Genomic DNA, 16,183 nt, shown 5'->3' on the forward strand with positions numbered 1-16,183 from the left:
CTCCAGGGATCAGAACCGTGTCTTCTATTTCTGACGAGAGTTTTTCGGGACTCGCATTGAATTGCCTTTCAGCAAAGTAGGTTTCGTTAACTTAATGAATATGTCAAAACAACAAAAACAAAGACTTGTCAAAACAAAACAAACAATGAATGCTTTTTGCATTCCTTTAAAAAGCGAATATTTAATGCCTTAATGAATGTTATGGATATTAATATTGAATGTCAAAACAAGGAAGTGAGTTAGCACACTTTGAAGGCAAATATTGATAAATGAATTAACAGAGGCTGAGTTGAAGTTTAACACTGACAACGGGTTTGCTCTATTTATTTCCATTCACTGTGGGATGAAAGTCCTTCTTGCTGAACTCAAACGGTGCTGTGTCCCGTCTGCCGCGCTGCCTGTTTTCAGCCTTGACTCATGCTTTCAAGCACATCCAGCCTCAAAGGTGTTGTCTGATCTTAGACTTGGACTAACTGAACAGAAATGTTAGAAAGCAATGAAAGTGATGTTTAAAAGTATCCTGCTATACATCAGACGCAGCCAAGATGTTTTGGCCAATTCAGAGAGCAACAGCAAATGCCCTAGGACTACCTCAGTCTCGCAGTGGAAGGCTTGGCTTATCACCAATCATGGCAGTAATTCAAATTTACAGCGATGCAGTCTTTCTCAGGAAACAAATCTTGCCTGCCTTCTGCAGAGGGATACTTATAGTTATGAGATCATTTCTCTATTATATTTATTCCATATTATATATTTATGTGTTATATAGTGCCTGCTGCATGAATATAAATGAAAATATTATTTAACATGAATGTTGCCTGCAACCGTTTAGATCTAGTTAGGTGGCAGGTTGTGTCCAACATTTATGTGATACAACACCCGCAAGCAGCAGTGAAGCACATGTTGATTCTAGGATAGCAACAATAATCAATATTTTTCATTGAGTTTACATTGTAAGCATCTAAAAAAAATTCGACCTGGTTTTCAGCTGAACTGTGAAGAGCTCAAAACTCTAATGGCCATTGTGTTTCAAAAGCTTCACTGGTTGCACAACCCTGTCGAAGAGTTGAAGGGATGTGTGAATACACAGCAAAACTCCAGTGTTAGGTTTATATTAGGCTTTAAATATCTAAATCAATTAAAAGCTGCCTTCAGACAACTTTCAAAAGTTACTTTTTTGATACTTTTCTGTTGGTTCAAAATATAGATCGCCATTGGTTTATCAGTGCCAAAACAGTGCTTCAACCTGATGAAATGACTACTTTGTACACAATGGATCAGAATATCTGTCTTTAGCTGTCACAATGACCGCGATGCTGACGATGACAAAACCCTCAACAACCAAGCAGGCTTAAGAATACTACAGCGTAAAGTGACCTTCAGTGGATCTGGCTCATTGTCTAGCGAGGCTATAACTGACATTTACTGTAAGGCAGTTGACATCAGCAAATGTCATCTCCAGCAGCAAAGCCTTAGCCAACACAACAGCCCCGATACATGCCGTATGAATATGCTGTGACACAATATTTAATTATTTTGGCCAACGCCTCCAGTGATTTGTTTTGCTCTCAATGCATTCATCTCCATATTCATTTCTCTGTCTTCCTCCCTTTGTCCCCCTACGGTCTGTCATGGCTTCTGTTTTTCACTATACCTGCCAAATCCCCTCTCTCGACTCTCTCTTTAACGCTTTCATAGTCGCCAATGCTTAATGTTAGCAGTGTTGAGGGGTTTATCATTGGGTTGTTTCCAAGGTGACAGTGAACTTGGTAGAACTTTATAATAACTGCAACTTTGTCACGGTCCTCACTTTAGATTCGCTCACACAAAAAACTTCGCTAAAGCTTGATGAGATCGCTGAAAATTCGTAGCTAATGCCTTCTGAATACTTGAATTGATTAAGCCAGCCTTTACATGTCCGATTTGGACACGTAAAAGTCCCTTTCCAACGACTACGGTGGCTGTACTGGCCTGCATTGTGTAAGATGCCAACAGGTACTATTTTAATGATTTCATTGTCTACGACAGCATTGAGTACCAAAATGTAAGAAGTATTTCAAGGTAAAAGTATTGAGGTTCCTTGATAGATTTAAATATTGGATTTAGCTATTTAGTCTGTAACTTTCGTTTGTAGCATTCAAAAGTAACGTCTCCGAAAAATGGTAGATTAAACGATGCATACCCACTTTTAATCTCCCTCTTCTGCCAACTGCCCTTCGTTACGTGGGATTAAAGAGTGTGTAAAACTCAAATGTAATTGAATCATCTAACACATAGGCTATTTGGGTGCAAGGAGCGGAGAATGCTTGTTTTTACCGGCTATATTTGGCGTATCTGAGACAGGGTTAGGCTTCTAGAACACTAGTCTGTGTGGATGTGTGGAGCACCATCTGGCCAGAACTTAATTTAGACGTCTGCATCCCTGAGATGCTTATGCTTCTCAGATAATTCTAGAACAACGCCACTGTGTGTGCCGTATTTCATATACAACATCACTCATTATAACACTCTACCTAAATGTATTACAAATGGGTTGTAGCCATGGGATCACATGTAACAGCTCGAATTCAAGCTGAAACAGGGGGTTCAGTTACACTTTTACACGTACGTTTATTGGATAAAAAAAGCATTTTCTCTAGGGGCATTTGTCCGTTCTTGGCTCCTGTAGAAACATGGTGGTGCAACATGTCGACCTCCATGGAAGAGGACCGCTCCCATTGTGGATATAAGGGGCTCCATCTAAGGCAACCAAAACACAGCAGGTCTTATTTTCATGAACTGTAACCAATACCTAAATAAAAATAAATAAATGCATGATTTAAAACAACTTTATTATTGTTGCAGGTAGCAAGGACTTAAATAAATGTATATTCTACTGTTAGCCTAATCCCCTTTATTTCTAGGTCTGCGTAATGTTTTAGTTGTATTTGTAATATATAAGAGGATCTCATTTCACTATATATATATATATATATATATATATATATATATATATATATATATATATGTATACATACAAATCAACATTATTTACATTGGTCATCCTTTTTACACCAGCAAAACTCCTCTCTATCAGCCTGTAGGATATGTGTCTGTATGATATATAATTGCATAGATTTTAAGAGAAAATAATTTTCGGAGTTGATAGTCCTCTTTTACCATTAAACATTTTTTAAATACATTGAAACACACTTGAGTACATCGGAGGTGTTGAATGAGATTTTCTAAACAAAGTGGACCCATAAGGGGATGATCACACAGAAGTGCTTCTTAAAAATGCGCCTCACACTTACCTTCTGTAACCACGCTTGTGAACTGTTGAAACTATTGAAATGCACTTCACATTTCTCTTCCTTTTTTTCAAAATAGTTAATAAATTAAGAATACAATTAAAACTAGATAAACAGGGAGATGTACAAATTGCATTGTGCAAAAAAGGCCCAATGGTGTAGAGAAGCATAGAATAGAAAGGTTTAACAATTACTTGAATAATATAATTTCAAGGGCAAATAATGTTACAACTGAAAAAGAAAAAAAGAAATAGGCATGGCACAGATTTGTTTTAGGGTCATTGTAATTTGGTTTATATTGGTTGAGAACCGGTAAGGTAAGCAGACCAGTGTCCTGACAAGGCCAGAGATTCTGTCCACACAGTAACCTCCTGCTACTCCAGAGATAGATTGTAGCACACTCTACCTGTTGAGGTGGTTGTGTATGCAAAATATCTCTCTGCATTGAGATCTCACAGTCCCTGTTTGAGGAGAGATTAAAAACACCTGCGTATAGATGGCATTCAGAGTCTGTGTATGTTTTCAAAGTTACAATTGCTCTTAATTATGCACATATTAGCTGGCAAAGAAACATACACTCAGTGTCACATGTGCCAAGATAAAAGCCTGGCCCGCGGGGGCCGGAGACGGTACGGCCCGGGACAAGCTGTCGCCTCGTGTTGTTCAGGTGCTTTATTTCACCCAGAAAATGGACGGCATGATGGTGTGTAAAAACATCCATTGTGAGGAGCTGAGGAACGCCAGGAGCCAAGTCGAGTCAACGGAAAGCCCTTCTCCACAGACGAGCAGAATGGGAAAGCATAAGGACACAATATTTGGAAATAAAAAAGTTTGTTACCCAGGATGGCATGGGAGTAGCCATGGACACCAGAAGGAGCCAAAGAGTTAAAGTATTTTAAAAGAAGGAGAAAAAAGACATCCTTCGGCTTGAAGCTTAGCAGTCTTAGCATGCTGCTACCATTAGAGTCCTTGGGGGGAAACATATTGAGATGGTCGGGGCCTCCAACTGTGAGCTGCGTTTATTCAGCTCTGCTGCTCACTGAGCATGCATATTGCATGTTGTGGAAATACTTCTCTATATCATTAGTGCAATAACATGGCTTTGTAGGTCTGGAGGCACAGTCACAGAATGTGTGCAAATATCAGCCTCTTTGTATGTTGTGTTTTTGTTTGTTTGTGTGTGTGTGTGTGTGTGTGTGTGTGTGTGTGTGTGTGTGTGTGTGTGTGTGTGTGTGTGTGTGTGTGTGTGTGTGTGTGTGTGTGTGTGTGTGTGTGTGTGTGTGTGTGTGCGTGCGTGCGTGCGTGCGTGCGTGCGTGTGCACAGCTCTGTATTCCAGACTACCTGAATAATTGTGTGGTACTTGGTCATCGTTAAGTAGGATAAATACAGTGTTGTGTTTGTTTGTTTATGAATTTTTTTGATGATTCCACAGGTGTGTCCTTGTGTGCGTGCATGAGATATGAAGGGCAAACATGCATACACTTCAAGGTGTGTGTGTGTGGCTGCGTGCTGTTAACTATGCAGTTGTATGTGAAGGGATGGCATTATAAGCACAGTGCTGCTAAGTAATTGCAGAAACCTTGAGGCACTGACAACATATTAAAAACCATAAAGAAACACATGATGACTTTCAATAAAATAGAATCCCGCCAGAAGCCTGATGCATTATTATTCATGATCATTCAGCTCCTCAGCACACATTGTCTCCCTGCCTTTTTTTCTGCAACCCTTTGCAGGATTATATGTCGCCAATTTGAAAAACACCCATTCTTGAGTTTTCTCTACAAAGGTGTTCTATTTCCATCTCCTTTAGTGGTGTTTGCGCTGTTGTGTTGTGGGTATGTATACAGGGCCTTACAGCCAACACTACCCATTGAGTGTTTATATTTGTTTGTGTGCAACTGTGTGTGTGGTAGAGAGTGGTTCGAGGACTAGAGGAGAGAGAGGCCACTTTGAAGTGGGTTTAACACAGGGTTACGGTCGGCAGATTTGTAAAGATGTCAGAATCGAATGTGAGCGTCAACCTATTTAAATGTTTAATTGTCGATTAAGAGTTATAGACATACTTGTATTAAGTGTGTGTGTGTGTCTGTGTGTGTGTGTGTGTGTGTGTGTGTGTGTGTGTGTGTGTGTGTGTGTGTGTGTGTGTGTGTGTGTGTGTGTGTGTGTGTGTGTGTGTGTGTGTGTGTGTGTGTGTATAGGGTAATCTCTTTGTGTGTGTGTAATTATGCTGGTTCACATTTAAGGCTTTATGCGAGCAGGTTGATAAACAGCTTGGCTGTTTATCAAGTGAAGAGTGTTGGAGAGAGAAAGTCATTTAGCGTGAAGGGATAACAAGTGAAATCACCAAAACACAAAGGGAGAAACAACACACAGACCACGACGGCAGCAACCACTGTGCTAATCGCGACATTATGACTCCTCTCACTTTCGTACCGTGACTTTGATTTGCACCACAAATGTGTTTTTTACGAACAATACTTGCCCCAACCGAGACGCTAAATTGTTCCAGGCAGGGTTGTAAATTAGTCTCTGTTTTACAGGTACTGTTTTCACAGCATAATCACCTTGCCACAAATACTTTATACAACATTTGTTCACACATGCATGGGCAGGTTGTAAACGACACAGAAATAAATACACACACAAGCGCACACGTGTCAATACAAACAAACAAAGACACTTTTTATGGAGGACTGGCCCTCTTCAATCAAGCGGACAAAGTAAATCACTGCACACAGGGTCTTCTGCTGCTTTGCAAATGTTTGTCTGTTATCTTTGCTATCTCTGCTATCTGTTGTTATTCAGACACTCACTCTAACCTCATAATGTAACCTCTCACTCTAACCTCTCACTCTACCCTCATAATGACGTAACCTCTCACTCAAACCTCTAACTCTAACCTATCACTCTTACCTCTCACTCTAACCTCTCATTCTAACCTCATAATGTAACCTCTCACTATAATCTCTTGTTCTATTCTCTACCCTTTTACCTCTAGCTTCTCAGCTATAACCTGTTCTTGTTCATTTGTGTGTATTACAGTGGGGATGCCTGCTTAACCGTTTGTGTGTGAGTGAGTGAGTGAGTGAGTGAGTGAGTGAGTGAGTGAGTGAGTGAGTGAGTGAGTGAGTGAGTGAGTGAGTGAGTGAGTGAGTGAGTGAGTGAGTGAGTGAGTGAGTGAGTGAGTGAGTGAGTGAGTGAGTGAGTGTGTGTGTGTGTGTGTGTTAGAGAGAAAGCAAGAGACAGTGTGTGTGTGTGTGTGTGTGTGTGTGTGTGTGTGTGTGTGTGTGTGTGTGTGTGTGTGTGTGTGTGTGTGTGTGTGTGTGTGTTTGTGTGTTTGAGGGGTGAGAGAGAGTGTGTGTATGTGTTTGTGAGAAAAGTAGAAAGAGAGAGATTATGTGTGTTTGTGAGAGAGAGACAATATGTGTGTTTGTGTGTGTGAGAGAGAGAGAGAGAGAGAGAGAGAGAGAGAGAGAGAGAGAGAGAGAGAGAGAGAGAGAGAGAGAGAGAGAGAGAGAGAGAGAGAGAGAGAGAGAGAGAGAACAAGAGAGAGTGTGTTTGATGTGTGTGTGTTTGTGTGTGTGTGTCAGGGGGGGAGAAAGAGCAGAGAGGGTGTGTGTTTGTGAATATGCAGCTGGTCACGGTGCTTCGGTGAGGATTTGACTGTGAGTTGCTGGTCTCAGCTGTCATGTTTTCACATTTCACACTCCACTGCTCCAGACAGCAGGCAAGACAGACAGACTGACACACAAAAGAGAGAGAGGGGGGGGGGGGGGGGGGGGGGGGCACGGCTGGACAGAGGTAGCAAGGCACACAGAAGAAAGCAAGGACGCATTCAGAGAAAGATACATAGAACGAAACAAGGAGAGAGAGAGTGACGTAGGGTAGGGGAATAGTGGGATGGTCGGCCGGGGGCCGGGGGGGGGAACACAGAGTGTAACGGAGAGGCAGAGCGAGGGGCCCGGCGGAAGGGGAGCAGAGATGAATTGACAGAGGGGACGGGGGGCGAGGTGCTGGGAGTGTCGGAGGTAACCGGGAGAGGGGAGTGGATTGGCATTAATGGGAGAGAAGTGCCTACAGAGATGGAATAAGCTGCTGGCCGCCTCACTCTGGGAGCCACCAGCTGCCCTGCACAGGTCTGTGTGTGTGTGTGCTGCTGTGGCCAACCATTTATCAGGGGCCATAATGGATTACTGTGTGTGTGTGTGTGTGTGTGTGTGTGTGTGTGTGTGTGTGTGTGTGTGTGTGTGTGTGTGTGTGTGTGTGTGTGTGTGTGTGTGTGGTAGCCGGGCCACTCTATCAGCGGACATAATGAAAGTAGGTGCAAGCCGCTGACGGAAAATAACAGTTTCAATCTCTTGTAAGAAAGAGGATTTCCCGCTCTCACACACATCCACACACACCTGTACGAACATATGTACAATGTCCCAACCGACTCCACCCACAGACTTTTTACTGCCAAAAAACATGGGAAGAGAGCGTTTCAGCAAGGCAGCGATGGCTTTGTACTGTATCTGCCATGATATCTTAACAGGAATTCAGGCGTTCCAGGGCTCAGGAATCCCTGTTGGGATCTTAGGGGGTCTTCTTTAAAAGGCGTTGGCCGTTTTTTGGGTTATTTCTTAGAACTTAACTTAGAAGAGAGATAATATTGATCTGGATACGTTTTTGGCAATATCAGCACTCTTACTCTCAAAAACAGTGACTTAATCTGTATCCCTCTTCATTCTTCTCATTCTCCTCTTAACAATATTGAAATTTAGAACATATTTACAATTCTCGTTTGGTGCATGCCAAATGTGTGTGTAGCATCCATGGTCTTAGCCGGAATGGGTCCAGGTCCTTAAGAAGTTAAAGCACCAAATGAATCACGAAGGGAGTTGGTGTCGGTTGAATAGATGAGCATTTTTAATGCCTTTTATCATAAAACAACATTGACATTGATACAAAATAGAGCTCTGGAAAATAACCAACAAAACCAAAAAGAATAAGTCCTTTGTAGCTGGATTTCCCAGCTACAGCACTCCTTGGGAAAGGAGTTGTTCGATAAAGGAATATCTAGTTCAGGGGGGATATCCGGATATGTGTGTTTTCAGTTTCTCTAATTGTACTACTACCCGGGTAGGTAAGTGTGTATCTTATCTGTTGTAATGAATGAATCTTCACAATCGTCTGTGCCGGTGTTCACGGCTGGCACACCGTATCCAACACATCCACAGTTCTACTGGGCAAAGCTTGCTATCGTAGATTCAAATCTACCTGGGATCAAACAAAAACCAACCTGCACAAATAGTGCAGAATTGTAAGTTATCTGGTACTATTCTGTATCAAACATGAGATTTTACTCATATATATTACAATGTATAACCAAAAACCAAGGTTATTTATCAATATAATGAAATTAATTGTCACCTATCAGAACAATTAGTATTTAAACTTCAAAAAATGAAATACTAATCTTGAATTACACTGTCACAGAATATAATCAAACAATTAATTATTTATCTTTTGAACCATGTTTCTAACTTAACATTTGTAATTTAAACTATTTTTTATACATATTTATGTTTTAACCATTAAAATGAATTAAATTATTCTTAAACTTTATTTAACAAGTGCACTATAGTCAACGAAATGAATTAAATCACCCTTAAAGTGGAAATGAAGCAATGAGAACTGTGACCATTTTTTGGTTGCTTTTTCACTTTTGAAAATACATGGATTTTCATTAAACCTGAAATTCAAGTAGTTTCACTGGAAAATGACATGTTGATAATGACTTTCGCAACTAGGGCTCGGCCATGTTTTAAAAATGCAGGCGCTACGTCATCAGAATGGTTAGCGCTTTCAAATAAACATGTCAAATCTTGGAAGAAGAACAGGGGGGTCATTTTGTATTGCCCCTGGCTGTTCAAATAAATATTATCGGGTAAAAGAGAGCGGTAAAATAGTTAATTTCCATGTCATTCCTGTCAAGAAGCCTAAACTGCTCCGAAGATGGTTAGCTGCATTGAAACGCCTCAGCCCCCGAATGGGATCAGGGCAGAGAGTATGTAGCGACCACTTTATAGAGGCTGATTACATTGAAGAGGGAGCTTTTGCCATCCCACCAATCGCCTGAAGCCAGATGCTGTGCCAACAATTTTTAATTTTAGTGGCTATAGTGCTGGAGACACGGACAGACCTGTCAAATCGGACCCGGGCGCTGCTCTTATGCGCAGAGAAAGAGCGCAGAAACGCGCTTGCCAGGCAGAGGAACGAGAGGTAAACTTAGCTTCTACTACTAGAGAAACAGAGAAATGAGTACACTCACTGTTTGAAGATTGTCTTGTTTGCAGACTAGCTCGCTCCATGCTCTTGATAATTTCTAATCCATCGCCAAAATAATCCATTGATTTCGGAAATATTCCATTTGCAAACACCGTCGGTTGCACTATTTTCGCATATTCATGTGAACACCCAAATGGCACGACAATTACATGTATCATGAAATGAACGAACTGTAAGGCAGCGTGGTAGCCCAGCTGCTGCACCCATGTGCTAATATTCATAGCTGTAAACAACATCCTGTGGACGGGCAGAGCCGGGAGATGTCAGTCATTATCTCCTCCACATTATTTCCTCCATATATATAAATAAATAACTATATATTTATATATATATATATATATATATATCCATTTTGTTGATGCAGCAAGCTACCAGTGAGGCTATGAGCCGCTATGTAAACAACATAGAATGTTACCAACCATTCTCGTGACGTCATCGTATTCTGAAAACAGAGATGGCGGCGCACAGGCTGAAAACAATATAATTTATGCAACTTGTTTGTGCTTTATTCTGAATAACGGGTATATTTGCGACTTTATTTGTATTTATGGTATATGGAAATATTTAACTTGTGCTATAGACATCTGTTTTATTTGATTGCTTCCTTTCCACTTTAAGTGAGTTAAGTATGCAAAACAATGTCCACCAGTAGCATCGGAATAAGCGCATGATGATATCGCTACGTTGCCTCTGTAAAGACAGTGCAGCAACACCTCTATCCAAGCACCTCCCTGGAACCGCGGAGCTGTTGCATTCACATTAGATTCTAAATTAAACCCAATAAACCGCAAATGTGTGTAGGGTCCGGGAGGGTAAGTCGGGGTGCTAGCTCAAGCAGGCAATTTACCTCGGACAGTGTAGACGCGCGGACCGTACCGCGAAAAAGGCGTGCATACGACGGCATATTTTGCAGTGTAAAAACGCCTTATGATGGTGCTGGTAATGTAAGCGGGAACGTGTGCGGCGTTCAGGTACGCATCGCAGCACATTTTCCCGCAGCAGTCTACGTTCACTGCAGAAACCACGCTCTCAACTTGTGCATTGTCAGGGATGTTTGTAACTGTCTAGCACGGTCCAATAAATAATGAACTTCCTCACAGCACTGTGATGACACCCGCTGTTCTCAGCATGATTCGTGTATAGTATGTCTTCTGTCGTTGATCAATATGAGGACATTTTAACCGCGATGGTTGAATTAAAATCAGAGGGGAGACAGCCAGTGCAGCTCAAAAGCGACCTCCCACACAAGAGCAATGGAATAATTTGATTTTATTATATGCCTTGTGGGTGGGTTTGCCTTGTGACGTGGAGTTTGATCATACATTTCGTCTGCGCATGTATTTTTGAAATTTTAATTTGCTGCAATAAATTATGTTGTTGTTGACTTCTAACATGTCTCTGTCTTTGCTGTTTAAATCTAACAGTAGTCTATGAGTAATATATCGGTGGTAACCACTGTTTTTGGGGTATTGCGAAATTATGCCAGCTGGACATTCCGTTCAACAATCCTTAATGGGAAGGCTCCTCCACCACTCTGCACTTTTATACAGCAGAAGTCATCTAGCAGCAGAACCACAAGGTCTGCCTTAAGAGGGGACTGTGTAGTCCCTCTTAGGTCCAGTTCCTTTGGCCAACTATGCTTTTCTGTGAGAGCATCTAAACTATGGAACCAATTGCCAGTGGACATTAGAAACTCCACCTCACACCATACATTCACACACCATCTTAAGGGCTGGCTTTTGACCATACAAAAATGTGAGCACCTCTCATAATACATTAATGTTGTCTGCCTCTATATTGATCCCCTAAGGGTTGTATGGCTGTATGGTTATATGTCTTATGTTTTAATGTCTTAATGGAGCCAGTCCTATGGCATTATGTTTTATTACTGTATATCAATTGCTGTGTGATTTAATATGTTATTTTATTTTCAGCCACCATGTGCCTAGTATAACATCTTGCCAAAGGACTACAGTTGAAAATTAGCCTGCTGGCTAACACTGGCGCATTTACAGAAATGTTAATCAATGTGCACTGTCCTTTAAATAAATAAATAAATACAAAATACAAGGAACTCTCTGTAGCCAATGTGATGCCTTCCTCGTTTTCAGCCAATCACATGACTAAATTCCCGACCTCTGAAGAATAAGTCCAGCCTCCGAGCCTCCCGGTTCCCTCGGTCAAATGTCTGTGAGAAATATCATGTTTTTTTTTTTTTTGAACGTACAGTACATAACAATCTCTAGGTGGCAAAGAAGTAAAAGCTGCGTCACGTTTTGAACTACACACTTTTTCCATCTAGTTTCAACTGGGTTTTGGGATTGTCTGTGCCGTTAAACTAGTAAACGATTATTAATGCTGCTCTAACCGCACCGATAATCTAAAAACCATAGATAGTATATAAAATGGATGTTGCATCCAGGCAGACCTCAGTTATTCCAACTGCATCCAATTTTCTTGGCTTATGAGCGTACCTTTTTGTCATAGTTTGACTCCGCCTCATTTCCTCTAACCCAAAAAGGGCATTGATGTGACGTCGGGGGAAGGGAGAAATGCCCATCTAAGTGTCGTACATCGTATTAGCTCCTAGCTCATATGTTTTTAAACAATCGGTTGGTACAGTTGACCGCAGAGCAAGGCATCATGGCACCGGAATGAACAATTGGAATGAACGCAGTCGAGGTCGAGATGACGGAGATAGCATGCTAATCCTGAAAACTAGCCTCCGAGGCGAGGTGAGGGTCAGCGGCTAGCTAGTCTCACAAAGCCAGACCAAACTACAGCAAGTAGAATGGTCTGGAGCCATGCTACCACCTCGAGCCGTCTATCCGTGGGGAAACTGGGTGGGCCTGTTTTTTTTTCTTTAAACCAATCACAATCGTCAAGGGCGGGGCTAAGCCCGGGAAGCAGCAGCGGTGTCCATGCAAAATAGAACATCTTTCTTCCTCAGCAAATGCTGTAAGCAAATCTTTTGCAGTTCTTTGCAATTTTCGACGGAAAGAGCCAAACATGCCAACTTTACAGCGCCGTCAAAGTCCTCTTCAAAACTCGCCATACTGCCTATTTTCCGAGTTTGAGGGGGAGCAACCGGAAGGGGAGGAGTCGCGGCCAAATCCGACGCTAGGCAATAGACGCTGTCCACTTCCGTTCAGCCAGACTAGCGGCTAGCTGACCCTCACCTCAAGAGGCCGCGCCCCTAATTGTTCATACATTTTGACCTCCAATAAAATAAAAACTAGCCTGCTAAAAAAGAATCACCCCCCTCAGTGTTGTCATGGAGATATGAACTCAACATACTGACTACAATGGTTTTTTGGACAAGACTGTAAATAGGTTTAATAAGACTGTGAAAACGGCCTGTTTAACAAGTGAGTCAACGAAGAATTGCTCACTTTTGGTGCCACCTTGTAGTGGCCACCTGGTGCTACTGCAATGTTTGTCACATCCTCATTGGATGCTGGTAGAACTCGCTGGGGTTGGGGTTTGCTAAAAACCCAGTCACTGCAGTCATGTGATTTGCTGAAAACGAGGGAGGCATCTGATTGGCTACAGAGAGTTCCTTGTTGAAAATAAATGCATTTGTGAATCCAAAAACCACATATAAATACAGACCAGTTCAAAACACAAATGCAAACAAGTTCACAAATGAAAAGCGTCTTGTAAATTCAAGTTGAACAGTTTGTATATAAATGTAACAACATCCAAACACATTTTTGATGAAAATTGCAATATTTTTTTCATTATAAATGAGACTGTTCTGACCCTATACAAGGTGACCCCCATGGAAACGGGGTGCTCACGTATAATTTCCTGCTACTGGAATTATGTCAAGCGCTACCTAATGGAGAACATGCAATTGCATCTTTAAATAATAAAGGGTTTAGTAGCCCAATATTCCATATGGGTTACATGTTCATGTTCTACCACTGCACTACAAACAGCCGGAGTGATCCTTCTGGTTATCTAACTAATTATCATAATTTAATTTGAGTACATGACGATAGATTATTAATTTGACATTATTTAAGATGACATTATTTATATATAGGCCTGCATATTTTTCTTCTGTTTCAAAACAACATTCTCAAGTGCATTGAAATATGCCTGAATACCTGAATTCATTCAAGGTGACCTGATTGAACAGAGATCCTGGTTGGATGAGCGTGTTTCTGAAATGTCACCCTAACTTATTTCACAGATGGCGTTGACCCTTAAAGGTAGGATTTGACAGTGTTAAAGAGTGAGCTGAAGATAGAGGAAAAGAGTAAGATAAGAAACGTCCCCTCCGCAGTTTCACTGCGTTGAGTAATGTCGCATGCACACATCTGTAAATGATAGGCACGATCCCGAACCAATCAGGGAAGAGATGTCCTGATTGGTCAGATATGAGCCGGGAGCGGTCTATAATGGAGATGGGCTTAACAGAGGCAGGTGCAGTCAACAGCCCGTTTCACTCACGGATAGCGATGGCATTTCTAATGAATGACACTGAAATAACAGCTCCAGAATCTCCCCTGAAGCCCCTTTAATGTAGCTGTGGCTCCACACACATTATGGGTGCTCTGGTGAGCATCCCATCTTTCTATTTAATGTATTTGCCGTGTGTCTGGGGCAGGCCATATAGGGTGAAGAGAGAGACGTTTCCAGACGTTTCTATTCTGAATGCCATGGCAACCTGCACTTAATGTAGCACTAGAACTTGGCTCTCAGCCGTCCCTCCCAGCTATGTGTGTGTGAACCCGATGAACTAAATTAACTGGCACTCTGCGGTGACAAGAGTAAGAGCCAACTAAAGTAGTTGTTATTCACTTTACTGCAGGCAAGCAGTCTGTCCTTCACAGCCTCTGTTTTCTCCCTCTGTGTTCATCATTGCTGTCTCTATACTTCAGCGTTCATCTCCTGATTCATCATGTCCTGACGCTCTGATCCTCCAAATCCTCCACTCTTGTTTTACCTACCTTTACCTAAGTGTCAATAACTTACTACCTCAACATTACTACCTCATGTGTGTGTGTTTCTGTTTGTATGTGTGTGTGCATGTGTCTGTGTCTGTTTATGTGTGTGTGTGTGTGTGTGTGTGTGTGTGTGTGTGTGTGTGTGTGTGTGTGTGTGTGTGTGTGTGTGTGTGTTCTGTGCCTCAAATTTCCTTACGGTAGTATAGTTAATGTAAACCAAATAAAACCAATCTTCAAATGAATGCAGAGCATCGTTTAATGTGGAAGTGTCCTTCCAATGTCGCCCTGCTCTCTCTTCCTTTGCACTTGAACTTCATTGTAATTATATATTATATATTTGTTTCATAGCAGAAATAATGCATGTTGGAGCGGCTTGTAAACCAACGATACAAACGTGATAAGAGCCAACGCGATTTCTCTTGGTAAAGATCCTTTTGTAAATAGACCTAATGACATGCTTTTAATCCAATAATCGAGTGGATCCTCAAGAAGAAAATGTCTAATGGGTTCTTCAATAGGCCTGTCAGAGCCATGCCCTGATAGATTTAAAGGGTCTGTGAGGGTGGGGGGGTGGGGGTACTTAGAACATGGAGTGTGTCCCCCTAACACATTCATCTCAGGGCTTGTAGATGTGCTCATACTTACGAAGCTAACCACTGCATTAGGACTAGGTGTTCAGGTTTCAAGGGTAGCACTGTTCAAAATACCGCAGTGATATTTCAAACGTATTCAGTCTCATTAAATAAATGACTAATTAATAGTATGAATATTATTGTTTTGAATTAGCTTTGAATTTAAATCTATTTGAGTAAGGCCATTTTGTCATATTTTTTTCATTATTAATATTGGTTTATTTTTTTAAACAAAAAACAAATCCCTGTTGGCCGTTTATATGCGTGTTTGTATCCAAGGGGGAATAAAACGCTATGTTTGTGATGGAACGGGGTCCCTCTTTGTAAACTTAGAAAAGCAACAGAAGAGGAGTCGTCGGAAGCTAACAAGATATCTCGGTCACAGTTCCAACTGCTTCCGTCAGCTATGGATACCATGAAATTGAAACCGACTGCCAAGGGGTACATTGTCTCCTGGTAAATGTATCTCCGCTCGGCTTAGTGTGTGTGTGTGTGTGTGTGTGTGTGTGTGTGTGTGTGTGTGTGTGTGTGTGTGTGTGTGTGTGTGTGTGTGTGTGTGTGTGTGTGTGTGTAGATGTGTGTGTGTGTGTGTGTGCACTTGTGGAGGAGAATAACTATATAATGTGATGTGTTGCAAGTGATTTGTCATAAGCTTGGTAGAGAGAAAATGGCTAAATCTACATGAGCGCTACACTTAATTTCTGTGATGTTGCTTCCTACGCACTTTAGTATTTGAGAACTATCTCTGTCACAGACTGACCATGGGCTTAAAGAAGACTTATTTTGCCATTTTGACAAGGGACAAATAAGAGATTTACACAAAGTAAGTAATAGCGGGCGGTGCCATCAATGTTTACACCAATGTAGTTTCAACTTTAAAATGAAGGGCAGATCTTGTTGTTGTGAAAAATCTTGAGATTAATTCACTTCATAGTGTTTAAATAATACTGGTTTTCATTAAGATGCTTTGAT

This window comes from Gadus chalcogrammus, chromosome 3 (genome assembly GCF_026213295.1).
Source record: "Gadus chalcogrammus isolate NIFS_2021 chromosome 3, NIFS_Gcha_1.0, whole genome shotgun sequence".
NCBI classification, from domain to species: Eukaryota; Metazoa; Chordata; class Actinopteri; order Gadiformes; family Gadidae; genus Gadus; species Gadus chalcogrammus.